The 13,236-nt window shown below is 44.5% G+C and overlaps 1 long non-coding RNA gene across 1 annotated transcript in view; it reads left to right on the top strand.

Annotated features, from left to right (window-relative positions):
- Positions 1-7,176: 7,176 nt before the first annotated feature.
- The window catches only part of LOC136648581 (uncharacterized), a 75,671-nt gene continuing 69,611 nt past the window's right edge, over positions 7,177-13,236 (top strand). Inside the window, exon 1 of the long non-coding RNA XR_010794339.1 lies at positions 7,177-7,335. This is a non-coding gene — a long non-coding RNA (uncharacterized lncRNA). The remainder of the gene's footprint in view (positions 7,336-13,236) is intronic.

The following is a 13,236-nucleotide window of genomic DNA, read 5'->3' as shown; positions in this document are numbered from 1 at the left end:
CAATAAACACACCGCAGTTGCTCCAGAAGATCCCAATTCTGTGGGACAGCTTATGCATGGATATTCATCACTTAATGACTGCAACATCAAGAGATAGTTTTCGTGTCTGAATGGGCCTTGACAGATCCATCTAATGGGCTTTGACAGATCCACCAAAAACTTGCTTCATGTCATCTCACATCACCCGTAATGCAATACTTTTCTGTGAAGCAGGCTATCAAATCCCTTTACATATGTTCAGTTAGGATGCAACAACAGTGCATGAAAGGAGAAGCACTGTGGCAGAAAAATGTGCCCCAACCTGTACTCATCCATTTGCCTGTCAGACGACATGCGAACGAATCTACATCTATACAAGTATGTGTGTGTAAGCTCTCATCAAACATTGAAACAAACTTGCAAATTCTATAGGAGCCAATGGAGCCTTGGTTTACAATGGGTTCACATTACAATGAAATTACTGTAGAATGGACTTGTTGTAAAACAAGCTTCACTTTACAATAGGCTCATGATTGCCTGCAGCAGGTTCTCGTGGGTGATAGATAATCTAACCAGCAATGCAAATGCAAGCATTTGGTAGCATCTCAGCCAATAGCAATGTTTTTAACATGGCTGTGTGTATTGTGGGATGGATATAGCAGATGCAAACACTGATGCAAACACAAGCCTTGAAGGTGGTGTCTCAGCCAGTAGCAGCATTTTTAACATTGTGACTGTGAGTACTTGAGGGAAGGATGCAGCCTTACAGTTTGTGTTTTATCATTACAGTATTATGTAAACTGATAACCATGGTCCCTAAACTGCACAGGAGGCACTTTAACAATAACCTCAGAGTAATTTCAACTTCCAAACCCTTGGTGCAAATAACAGAAAAAAATATGTTAAAGGGTTCACATTACAATATTTTCATAGTACAATGGTATCTCCAGAACGGATTACCATTGTAAGTGAGGGTCCACTGCACAGCAATCATAGGTACAGAAATCAAGTGATCACATGCCTGTGTAGTAAAATATGAAGTAATTCTATTATGGGAATGCAGGTCATCAAAAGTAAGGTCAATGTGATTAACCCATACTTTGCAAAATTGTAGTGACTTGCAATGCAGACATATCCTTACGAGACAAGGGAACGCTGCAATCCCACCTTTGATTGATCTCACATTGCTGGGCTGGAGATCCGTAACTGTACAGCTTCTTGGAAGAAGCTGTTCTAGCTAATCTTTATGACAAATAAACACACCAAATCGGCCTACTCCCATTACTCTCTGTTGCTGTATAATGGAAGCTGAACTTTATATGACCTCCTCAATAGGTAGTATTGGATTTGTATGCTGCCTGCATGGCTCTTTTGCAGCCCTCAATGAGAAAAAGCAGAACTGATTATTATCTCAGTACCAGCAACATGTATCATTTGTTGCTTTTGTTTGGATTTCAAGATATTGACATCACTTCTTTGCTACCCAGAGGGGTCACCTGAAATTCCTAGATTGGGATCATTACAAACCTAGCATGGTTATTGCAGCATAGTGACCACCCACACACAAAAGAAAACAATCATCTTGTAAATATAGAATCAGTTTTGGAGAGCCCAATTCTTAGATTTGAAGATTTCCATAAATTGAGTTCCATAAATTGTGAGTTCCATAAATTACAGACACTGTATAATATTGTTTTTGCTCCTCTTAAGCTGAGAAGCAATGCTTCTGACTGGTAGATTTGTTTGTTTCCGGTGAGTAAGATTACAACCTAAGGCTTACTGAATGCAATGAGCTTACTTCTGAGTAAAATAAATAACACCGTTTTCAAACACCTCTATTGATTGATTCAAAAACTTGATTGGGTTGTATTGCAAGAAAGTTAATCATGATCAAGTATCAGTGAAATCAGTGGTTTGCATCTGGATGTTTCAAGAAGCACAGCTACACAATCAGAAACTCGCTCTATGACTGGAAGGGGTATTCTGCATGTACATGGGGTTTTTCCACTCATGCAAGGAGCTGTTCTTGAATGGAATTCACCTTCCAGTTGCAGAGGAAGCTTCTCACAGTGGAGCAGCACTCAGTTAAAGTTGTCATGCAACTAACTGAGGTCACAATCCTATCCACCCTTTCCTGGGAGTAAGCCCTACTGACTATAATGGGACTTACTCCTGAGTAGATAGGCATAGGATTGGACTCTGAGACAAGTTAATTGCATGACAGTGCAATCCTATATTGCACTGGAACAGGCAGGCCAGGAGGCCTGTGTTGTATCCAGTGCAAGATAGGGGCCCAAAGTGACTCAGCCGGAGGTAAGAGGAAACTTTTCCTCTTATCCCCGATCTTCTTGCACTTGTGTCACCTCTGGGGGTTGCATAAGTCTGAGGAGAGAGGATGGATTCAGCCTCTGCAGGCTGGCACGCATCCCTGCACTGGCCCAGCTGACTCTAGAGGAGGCGCAAATGCACTTTACGGCGCATCTGCGACTCTCCTGGGCCTGCGCAAGGGACTTGCACCGGCCCAAGGCACTCTTAGGATTGTGTCCTAACTTACTGAAGTTCCAATGAGTTCAATGGAACTTAACCATTACTAACTTTCTTTGGTTAGAACTCATTGTATTCTAAAGCCTGCTGCAAAAATGTATTGGTTATCAAATGCTAGAAATAATGTAAGTACTTTGATTAACCATCTAGCCACAGTTGCTGTTGGATCCATTTATTTCAGTAAGAGAGTTAAGAAGATACTAAAAGTCATGCCCATTGAAATCAGTTACACTTCAAAGTGATTGCAGCTGAAATTCTATATTCATTTTTTGGGGGAGTGGCAGCCAGATCCTATGCTGCCCTAGCACCCAGGGTACTGAAATGGCCACCACTTTAGCCTGTGGGGGCAGGGAACCACCTGGATGTATCCTCAGGATAAGGGAAGCATTACACAAACTGGTGGGTCGCAACCCACCAGTTTGAGAACCACTGCACTAGTGCAAGTCTGAGTAGATGCCACTGAGTAGATGCAAAGGGTTATCCCCGGGTAAGGTGAAAATATTTCCTTACCTAGAGGAGACCTCTGCAACTGCCTCCCCCTGCAGATGCAGCAGTAACCATTTTGGTGTTGGTGCATTGGCAGGTTGGAGGTTGGGGAAGAAAAGGATTGGGCTGTTTAGATTGTTTTTGTGATTATATTATTTTCTAATATTTTTTTAAAAAGAATATTCCTGTAGGTAGCTGGGTAGTAATTAATAATAACAATAATAGTAATTGTTACAGCCTGATCTCAAGGTCTGCTGTGCACAGGGAATAGATCTTACCCCTGCTAATTGGGCAAGAGGCACTTTTTCAAGTGGGTGCTCCTTTTTTTAGCAGGGGGAGAGTAACTGGCCCACCTCACCCCAGCACTGTCTGTTCCTAGTGGCTGTCTGCTGGTATTCATTTGCATCTTTTTAGATTGTGAGCCCTTTTGGGACAGGGAGCCATTTAGTAATTTGATTTTTCTCTGTAAACCGCTTTGGGAACTTTTAGTTGAAAAGTGGTACATAAATACTGTTAATAATAATAATAATAATAATAATAATAATAATAATAATAATAATAATAATAATAATAATAATAAAGAAATCCATGCAATGCACAGGTGTGATTGGGCAACAATATCAATGCTAGGATCCAATCAAGGCCCCAGTGCAGCTGTTACTTTTGGAGATGATTGCCCCCTGCTTCCTCATTGACAGCACAGCTCTTCTATAGAAGGTCAACAGTACTCCCCTAGCAATACTGTCCTGGCCTTTTTGGCTATAGTTGTGTGAAGTCCTGGCCAAAACGAACACTAAGAGAGGAAACAAGATTTTTCTGTGGAGTTGAGCTATGAAAGCCACAGTTGCTGAGTGATCAGGGTACCGTGCAAATCGTTATTTGTGCAGCTCATTGTCAGTCTCCAGTTGGCAAGTAACTTTGAGAAGGGTTCAACATTTGGACTGAGCATGGGCTGAAGGGCCGATAATATTGCCTCTGCGCACAGACGCATTCCCACATGAGCCAAACGGGCATCATCACCACCACCCTCCTCCAAGCAGAAAATGCCACAGAGCCTTCAGCAGAGTCCTCCTCTCCTTATTTTTGCTCTCCATGACTTATTGCAGTCCTTGGCCTAAGCATGCAGTTCATCAAAGTGACGGTATCCTAAGTGGCCTATGCCATTTCAGGCTAGCGGTAGAGAGTGTAATTTTTTAATGTTCCCTTTCACTTAAAAAAAAATCCCTGCATGTGAGAAAAGCAGCACATCAAGGTTTAATCCAGTCTGCCCCTTGCTGTGGTAATTTTCTACTTGCAGACACCTGTTGTCTGCAAGTAGGGAATAAGTAGTTGGTTTGTTTGATTTTAACTGCAAGGGAGAATTCAGCAATAGCTCACTTTACCTGTACTCTGAAGTGGTACAGCCCATTCTACCACTTCAAGAGTCTATCACTTCAGTCTTCATGCAGGTACAGATGGCCTGAGGCCAATATTTCTTAAGCTCTCTACCTGCTGCCTTATGAAGAGCAAGGAAGCCTGCATGAAAAAATGGGTTGTCTTTAGCCTGCAGTTCAGGGAGGAACTTTGTGCTGTCCATGCTCACTTTGTAATGTGAATATGAGAAGGGAGGTTACAGGAGGGGATGCATCATTCTTCCCAGTTTGCCAGCTCTTCCTTGCAAATCTCACCAGACCACTTTTAAATCATGTTTTCCCCACCTGGGTTCCAAGTTTGGAAGGAAGCACAGTAAAGAATAAAATGCCATGGGAGGTGTTTGGAAGGGAGAATGAGTGTGTATGGGAGGGGTTGAGCCCTGGATATGAAGGGCTCAATGCATAGCTATTGCGCTGGTATGTCTACCTGGCGGGCCTGAGCATGTAAATTTAGGCTGCTTTCACAAGAGACATTTAATGTATCTCCCCCTCCCCTTTCACCATGACAGAGTCAAATCAACTTGCTTTAGACATGTTTCAGAATTAATCTTCTTTGTATATTTGTGAAATTCAGCGTTTTCAAGGCAAGCACCACTTTTGAAAACAACTCATATGCAAATAACAAGACTGCATTGTTAACTGGGCCCTTCAATTTACTTATTTGCTTGCCTGAATATGTATTCTGTGGTATGCCCAGAGCAGCTATCCACAGGTTGTAAAAAGCAACATAAAATTGGGCTAATTGAACTCACCCCCTGCCACCAAAACAAAGTCATGATAGCCAGAGAGGCCCTTGGGGAATTCACACGGTTTATGGTAGCATCCAAGGGCATGATCAGCTATCCAGCTATTCTTCTTTTCTTTCATTTGACACCTAGGTCCAAGAGTCCAGAGCATTTGCTTATGTTTCATTCTTGGTCCACCTTGCTTCAGAGAGCGGTATTCACTATAAAAGGAGCACAACAGCAAACAACAAGGCCTACCAAGAAGAATAAGAACACTTGGGATAATGCTCACTTGGGGCAGGGGCTGTGTGGAGCCTCTTCATTGAGCAAATGGAAAGTTGACTGATGTCGGCAGAGAGGCAATCCCATCAAAAATGATGCTTCCAAAATTAGATACAAGGAAGGGGCCGTTATCTGCACAGTGATAGCGCTTCCTGCCTTCATTTGTCTCATGCTAGTCATACACACATATACTCCCATCCTGCTCATTCGCTGCTCATTATCTCAACTGGCAGTAATAGATCTTGGAAATGGATTCTGCCAATTCTTACTCCCCCCCTTTTTTCTTTGTTTGACAGGGATGATTCTGAATAGGAGCCAATGCAGGGCTCTCTTTCCTCTTTCCTGCATTAAAGAACAATCTCTGGGCTCTGACATCTAACTCCCATTAATTGTGTTGCTGAGGTTTGTAACGTCTGTGCTTATTCGGCTGACAGGTTTTGCGGTTCAGACGATGCAACAGCATTAACTTATCATCACTGTTGACTGGGAGGAAGATGAATGGAGACACACAAGAGCCTTGTCAATGGGATACCGAATACTGAATACAGTATATGAAATAAGTGCTTACAAACAAAGGAGCAGGTGTTGATTAAAGCCATTTTCCCCTTCCTTCTGCCTGGGTGGCAACAATTCATGGCTCATTAACACAGCACTACTGTGTCTTGGCACACAGCCCTCTTCCCCTCCAGCCAAGTATTTACTAGCCACCTCCCTTCTTCTGTCTCCATCGGCAGCTATGAAGGCAGTAAGTTATGGGGCAAAAGTAAGTGACTCACTGGGTTGTCTGACACCTTGTTGGCATCCTTCAGTCTCGGAAGACTATGGTATCGTGCTCTCAATGGTGGTTCTGGAACAGAGTGTCCTCTCCAGTGCGCAAAGCCTGGATAAGGTAGATATGGAGGATAGACTGTTACCCATGCAGCAAATCCTCCCTCTCCACGTCGCTAAAATGGTCCAATGGAAAGGCAGAAGCCAATACGGTTGGTTCCAGCGGCGTCACAGGATTTGTCAGAGCGTGACTATATACAGCTGCAAACTGCCTCAGGGACTCCAGATTTTGCCTTGAGATTGTCTCCTGAAGCCTTTTCCATAACTGGATGTAGCCACAAGGCAGTGGAGGTTTGGGATCAAAGTTTTCCTTCTCTCAGATGAGCTGCTTTCCCAGGCTAACTAATCCCATCTACCCGGTGGCTGTTTAGTCGCCTCTTACGACAATTACAGCCAAACTGAAGGCCTAGTCTTGTCCCCAGCCCCCAGGGGACACCTGCACTGTCTGACACCTGCACTGACAAAAAGAGTAGAACCCACATTAGACACATAGCTGTGTTTATTTCTAGGGATACCCTTTAGGGATTTTAGGGATACAGGCAGTCCTTGACCTGAAGCATAATGGCACCAAGTATCATGGCACCAACGTACTAGATAGTTACCCTTTATATCAGGATGCCAAAGCATGTTAAGACTATAGAAATGAAATTCACTGGTCTAAGGTATTCTATACCTTGAAGTTGCAAATCTATGCACACTTATTTAGGAGTAAGACATTGAACTCAGTGTGACTTATTTATGAGTAAACATGCTTAGGGTTGAGCTGCATATAACCTAGTGCAATTTAAAGCTTGCTCCATGCCTAAGATTCTGAATAGACATTTTCTTATCTAATTGACCTTTTCAGAGAACGCTGTCTGTTTTCCATGATGTTTTAGGTCTAGCCGTCGTGCTTCACCCACAATCAAAATGAAGGCAAATTATGTGAAACTACATGCATTCACTTTCTTCCTTTCTTTCCTTTGCTTCTCCTGTTTTGTCTGTTCTGGATAAACAGATGGAAAGTGTAATTTAAAGATGAAATGATAAAGCAGATAGTGAACCTTGTTGAAGGAGAATCAGCATGGTTTTGGCAAAGGGTAAGTCCTGCATTACAAATTTTCTAGAGCTCTTTGAGTGTCAACAGGCTTGCAGACAGAGCCAGCTGCTACTGTCTATTTGGACTTAAAGCTTTTGACAAAGCCCCTCACCAAAGGCTCTTGAGTAATTTTAGCAGTCATGGCATAAGAAGACAGTCCTTTTACAGATTGGTGTTTGGTTAAAGAAAAAGGAAGGAGAGAGTAGGAAAAATGGGCAATTCATTAGGGAAATAGTTGTGGGAGTAGAATCCCCTAAGGATTTGTCTTGGGACCAGTGCTTTGTAACTTGCATGTAAATAATCTGGAGCAGGGGTGCCCAAACCCCGGCCCTGGGGCCACTTGCGGCCCTCGAGGCCTCTCAATAAGGCCTTCAGGGAGTCCCCAGTCTCCAATGAGCCTCTGGCCCTCCGGAGATTTATTGGAGGCCGCACTGGCCCGACACAACTGCTCTCAGCGTGAAGGCAACTGTTTGACCTCTTTGCATGAGCTGTGGGGTGAGGGCTTCCTCCACTGCTTGCTGTTTCACGTCTGTGATGCAGCAGCAGCAGCAAAGGAAAGGTCAGCCTTTTATAGGCCTTGAGCTATTGCAAGTTCATCTTTAATATATTCATTTATGTAAACGTATGTAAATTTATTCAAACTAAAAGTGTAAATTAATTCTTCCCCCCCCCCCCGGCTCCCAACACAGTGTCAGAGAGATGATGTGGCCCTCCTGCCAAAAACTTTGGACACCCCTGATCTGGAGCATATAAGAACAGCCCAGCAGGATTAGGCCATAGGCCCATTAGTTCAGCTTCCTGTATTTCACCACCAAATGCCTCAGGGAGCACACAAGACAACAAGAGACCTGCATTGTGGTGCCCTCCCTTGCATATGGAATTCTGAGGCAAATTCCATAGGCAAAGGAGGCAAAATCTGGGATCATTAGGAAAAGGATTGAGAAAAAGACTGCAGATATTATACTGCCCCTATAGAAATCTATGATGTGGCTACATTTGCAATATTGTGGTCACCACAATCCTAATCCAAAGGAAGAGGGTGACTGGCAGACCTTGCTGTATTCTCCTCTTCCGGAAAACTACTCCAGGCTCCAAGGCCATTAGCTATACTGCTGCAATGGATCACTTTGGGATCATATCCAGACCAGCGGTTTTTCATGGAATGAGCTTCTAGTGGGGGGTCCCAGTGTCTGTTCAGTCTGCTGACATCAGAAGGGGTGCCTGACCTCTAAGCAACTACATACTTCCACAGTGCTGTCTGTAGCTTCCCCACCAGCTGTATGTAAGAACAGGGATTCCCCATCCACCATAATCACACCACAAGGGCAAGAGGTGATTTCATTACTATGGGGATTATTTTCAGCAAGTAGATGGCAGCAGGCAGGCACTAGGACCAAGGCAGGCAGAGCCACAACTGCTTTTTCTTCTGCTACAATGGAAGTTTTAAAGAAACAGCAACCCTACTGCTGAAAATTACCCTCCACACATACATGCTTCTCTTTCCCATACAAGGGAATGTAAGTGCAGTGACTTCTTCAGGTTGGGGGGGGGGCACTGGGCAAAACACTCTCAGTGAGCCCCTCTTCCTGAGTTGGCCAACCTCCTCCTTGCTTTTGTCACAGGTGCCCATTTGATTGCCCTCTCCTTCTTGGCTCAATCTGCACCACAGCCCAGAGGGAGAGGGCAAAGTCTATGGAGGCTTCTTCTCCTTGGCTTTTTTGTCACTGACCATATGTTTGAAGAGGAGAGGAAAGCAGAAAGTGACAGTAAAGAGCAGCAGCAACAGAGCTCTTGCCACGCTGGGATCATCAGTGTCCCAGCATATAGCCAGTGATGCCAACCTTTGGCACTGACTTGAAGAAAAGGATATACCTTATAAGAATAGGTTAACTTTTTATTAGAGAATGTTTCACATCTACAAACAAAGAAGAACAACCAAGTAAAATTGTAAAATTTTACAGTAAAATTGCTCACTAAAATTGAGTGCTGGGAGAGTTAGAACAGACAAAAGAAAATATTTCTTTACTCAGCGTGTGGTTGGTCTGTGGAACTCCTTGCCACAGGATGCGGTGATGGTGTCTGGCCTGGATGCCTTTAAAAAGGGATTGGACAAGTTTCTGGAGGAAAAATCCATTACGGGTTACAAGCCACGATGTACATGTGCAACCTCCTGATTTTAGAAATGGGCTATGTCAGAATGCCAATGCAAGGGAGGGCACCAGAATGAGATCTCTTGTTATCTGGTGTGCTCCCTGGGGCATTTGGTGGGCCACTGTGAGATACAGGAAGCTGGACTAGATGGGCCTATGGCCTGATCCAGTGAGGCTGTTCTTATGTTCTTAAGTAGAAAATATGAGATCCTGAAACATGCTTACATACATTGGGAGAACATTGGTGATCATAAGCACAGAGCATTCAGGCATAGTATATAAGTCCGTTTCGGGTGTTACAAGTGGTAGGTTTAAAGTCCATAGGTCACCAAGGCTAGAGAGCAGGGCATGCCCAGTCTCGCCTTGCACGTGGTCAGCTGTGCCAGACCAGGCTTCTTCCGCCAACGGCAGCCTCCAATTGATGGATGGATCCTGGGTCCAGGGGGTCGTCCATGGGTGGTCTCTGCAGTCATTGTTGGCACGTCTGGCTTCTGGATGGGTTTGTTCTAGGCATGCATTACAGCAATGGGGCACAAATCAGAGCACAAGGTGACATACAAGGCAAAAAGTCATGTTAGGGGTGAAGGGAAAGAGAATGAAGCAGAAAGATGGCATATGTCAGTCCTTCTCCAACAGCGTGTGCAGGCAGGTACAATGTTGCTTGGTGGGCTATAGTCTGAGGTTGGGGGTGGGCAATTACTAAAAAAAAAGAGCCATTACTAATTGGGGAATTCTCTGCAGCTCCAAAATGACTTACAAAGATGCTGGGCCAAGTGGCTTGGCTCTTCAGCAGAACTGCATGAGCAGTGGCACAAAAGGGCTGCGGAGTGGTTCTGATGTAGACTGTTCTCAATCAGGGTGATGCTGGAACTAGTAGTAGAGTAAGAGCACAAGTTATCTCTGTGCAAGAGCACCAGGAATCCCGTACCACATCTCAGGTTTAGAAAGTACAGACCAAAAATGGAAGCTCCAATCCTTCACCACTCCATGTTAGAAGTGATACTACATAGTTTGACAGCTCATTTTGAGAGGTGCAAGCGATGGCAGTGACAGCATGGATAGCCTGAACCCACTTTATTCCAAGTGTCGAGGAGTTCTAAAAGTAGCAGTTGAGGTAAAGAACCAATGCTGTCATTCTGAACACTTCCATTGGTATGGGTGCATGCTCCAGTGAAATCAATGGAACATTTCAGTGGAACTCGATTTCAGGATGTGTTCAAGGTTGATAGGCAGGGAGAGTTGGCAATTTGATGGAAATGATTTTATTAGAGCTTCTTTGCATGTTACTTTTTCCTGCACAAACCAAACTCCACGCTTGTCTTAGCATACCACTAGAGAACCCTACTTTGCAGCTGTAAATATGGTCAGTCTTAGGATACAATCCTAATCTGCACCAGTACAGCCAGGCCACAGTGGCCTGCACTATATTCAGTGCAAGTTGGGGGGCTGCTGGAAGTCATCTCAGGGAATATTTTTCCCCTTATCCCATGTTGAGCCCCAGCCTACCCTATGGGGCTACTTGGATCTGTGCCAGCTATATAGCAGGCACAAATCTGACAGCCCATGTAGGGTTGCCAGGCCCAGGAGTGGGGGTTAGGATATGGCGTGTGCTATCATCACCAGTCCTGGCCCCTCCTGGGCCCTGGTCCACCCTTCCATGCACAGAAACGCCCAATCCCCAGAATGCCCTCCCACCACCCTCTCCCACTCCCTGCACTGCCAGACACAAATTCATTCTCTGCCCAGCATAGCTGCAGGATTTGGCCTGGGTGAGCTGGCATGGGCCTCTGAGCTGGCCCAGCCGACTCCTGAGTCAGTGCAAACATGCCTTACAGCACCTTTAGTACACTCAGAAATTGGCACAGGAGACCTGTGCTGGCTCAACTCCAGGTTTGGATGGGGCTGCTCCACTCTAGACTCCCTCCCCACTCCACTGCACTTGGAGTTGCTTAATTATCACTAGTACATAATCACAAATGCAAGTTTATTATGCCTATTGCAACGATTAGAGAAAGAGCCAAGTGGTTTGCCTCTTGGACATCTTAATGTGTGGGAACAACTATGGTGCATGATGACCCTTCCAGCATGGTTGGAGGATCTAGGCCAGGGGTGTCAAACTCATTTCATACAGACAGCCAAAGTTAGCATTCAGGGCATCTGCTGAGCGCCAGAAGTGACATCAGAAAGTGACATCATTAAGCAGCTGATGGCCAGAAATCAGCACTTTGTTCTCACATAGAAACTTATTAGCTGCAAATGATAGAAGAGAAAATATACAAATCTTGATCATATTTCAAGATACGGGAAAGCCCAGTTTTTACATAGGCTGCCTTTTCAGCAGTAACTCCTTAGCACTGCTCAGCAGCTGAGAGCTTGAGAGCTGGATATAAAGCTTCTGAGGGCTGCATCCAGTCCCCGGGCATTATGTTTGACACCCCTGATCTAGACCACTTGTTGCAGAATACAGGCTGAAGCTACATGGAAAAGTTGAACATATGCTTATAGTTGGGGAATGGAATAAAATGTATCAATGAAAAAGCCTAACATGGTGGATCTGTTGGATAGTGAGCTATCTAGTTAGGTGCAAACCACATTTGAGGTTCCTATAAGCCCAGGGGCTACAACTGATCTGAAAAGATCACAATGCTTTTCTCCCCCCCCCCCTGCTTTTGCAAATTGACTGACAAAATTTTCTCATCTCCTTAAGAACTTGAAGGAGTTAGGATGTGGCAGACTTACGCTTCTGCAAGGCACGCTGCTGGTTTGGCTTTGATCAGGGCTCAGCGCTTGTTGTTGAAAGGATATTTCATCTTGCCAGATTCTCTAAACCTAGGCTGCCTGCTTCAGTCCATTGCCACAGGCCCTTGTCAGGCAGGAAAAAGAGCAGTCTCTCCACCCCTTTTCCAAACAACCGCCAAACAAAAGCAAGCAGGCAGCCAAATTACAGTTTGTTTCCATCAGGCACAGAGTGTCTGAGAATGACTCACGTGTTCATTATAGGTCGATGTTCTGAGAGACATCATGCTGAGCGGTTGGGAGAACTGTTTCTTATTATTCTGGGGTATTTTTCTTGCTTGCTTTTTTTCCATAGTGAATATCAAAGCTAACTTTCAATTAGCACCGATGTCCTTAGAGCTCCACCTGGCACCTCCTATCTATTGTTCCTTCAGCCAAGCTTATAACTAGAGTCAGGTTACCAAGTGTGCGGTCTCCAGCACAAAACAGTCCTTCCCTCTTGCTGTCAATTAGACACCCATACAGATAGGTTTGCACCGAATGGCACAACCAAATGTTTCTCATCCAACAGAATCTCAGTATGCTGCTACTCATATTTCGCAAGTGCATGTTTGAACTGGTTGGCCATTATGGCTTCTCAGAAAATCCAGTGGTTTGCTACTAGAAGGGAGGAAGCCTGGCAAATAGGGAGCATTGCATTGGATAAAACCATTGCATTCAATGATGATGCACTGTATGGCTAAAGGGCACAGATTTAAGTTCATGGTAATACTTTTCTAAGTGATACACAGTGCACATTCACACTGCACCTTTAACCGGTTTTGACACTTTTAAGCCAGTTCTGCCCAACATTGCATATGTGCCACAGGAACCAAATGTGTACACCCGTGGGCTGGGCAAAAATGGGTGGATTTCAAACATTTTGGAGGTGGTGCACTCCTTATGAACTGGGCTGCACATCTAGCCAGGTTCAGGAAAGGCCAGTTTGACATTTTTACTTCTCTTACATTTCCTGT

Source organism: Tiliqua scincoides, chromosome 1 (genome assembly GCF_035046505.1).
Source record: "Tiliqua scincoides isolate rTilSci1 chromosome 1, rTilSci1.hap2, whole genome shotgun sequence".
NCBI classification, from domain to species: domain Eukaryota; kingdom Metazoa; phylum Chordata; class Lepidosauria; order Squamata; family Scincidae; genus Tiliqua; species Tiliqua scincoides.
This window is presented reverse-complemented; position numbering and strand designations above follow the sequence as displayed.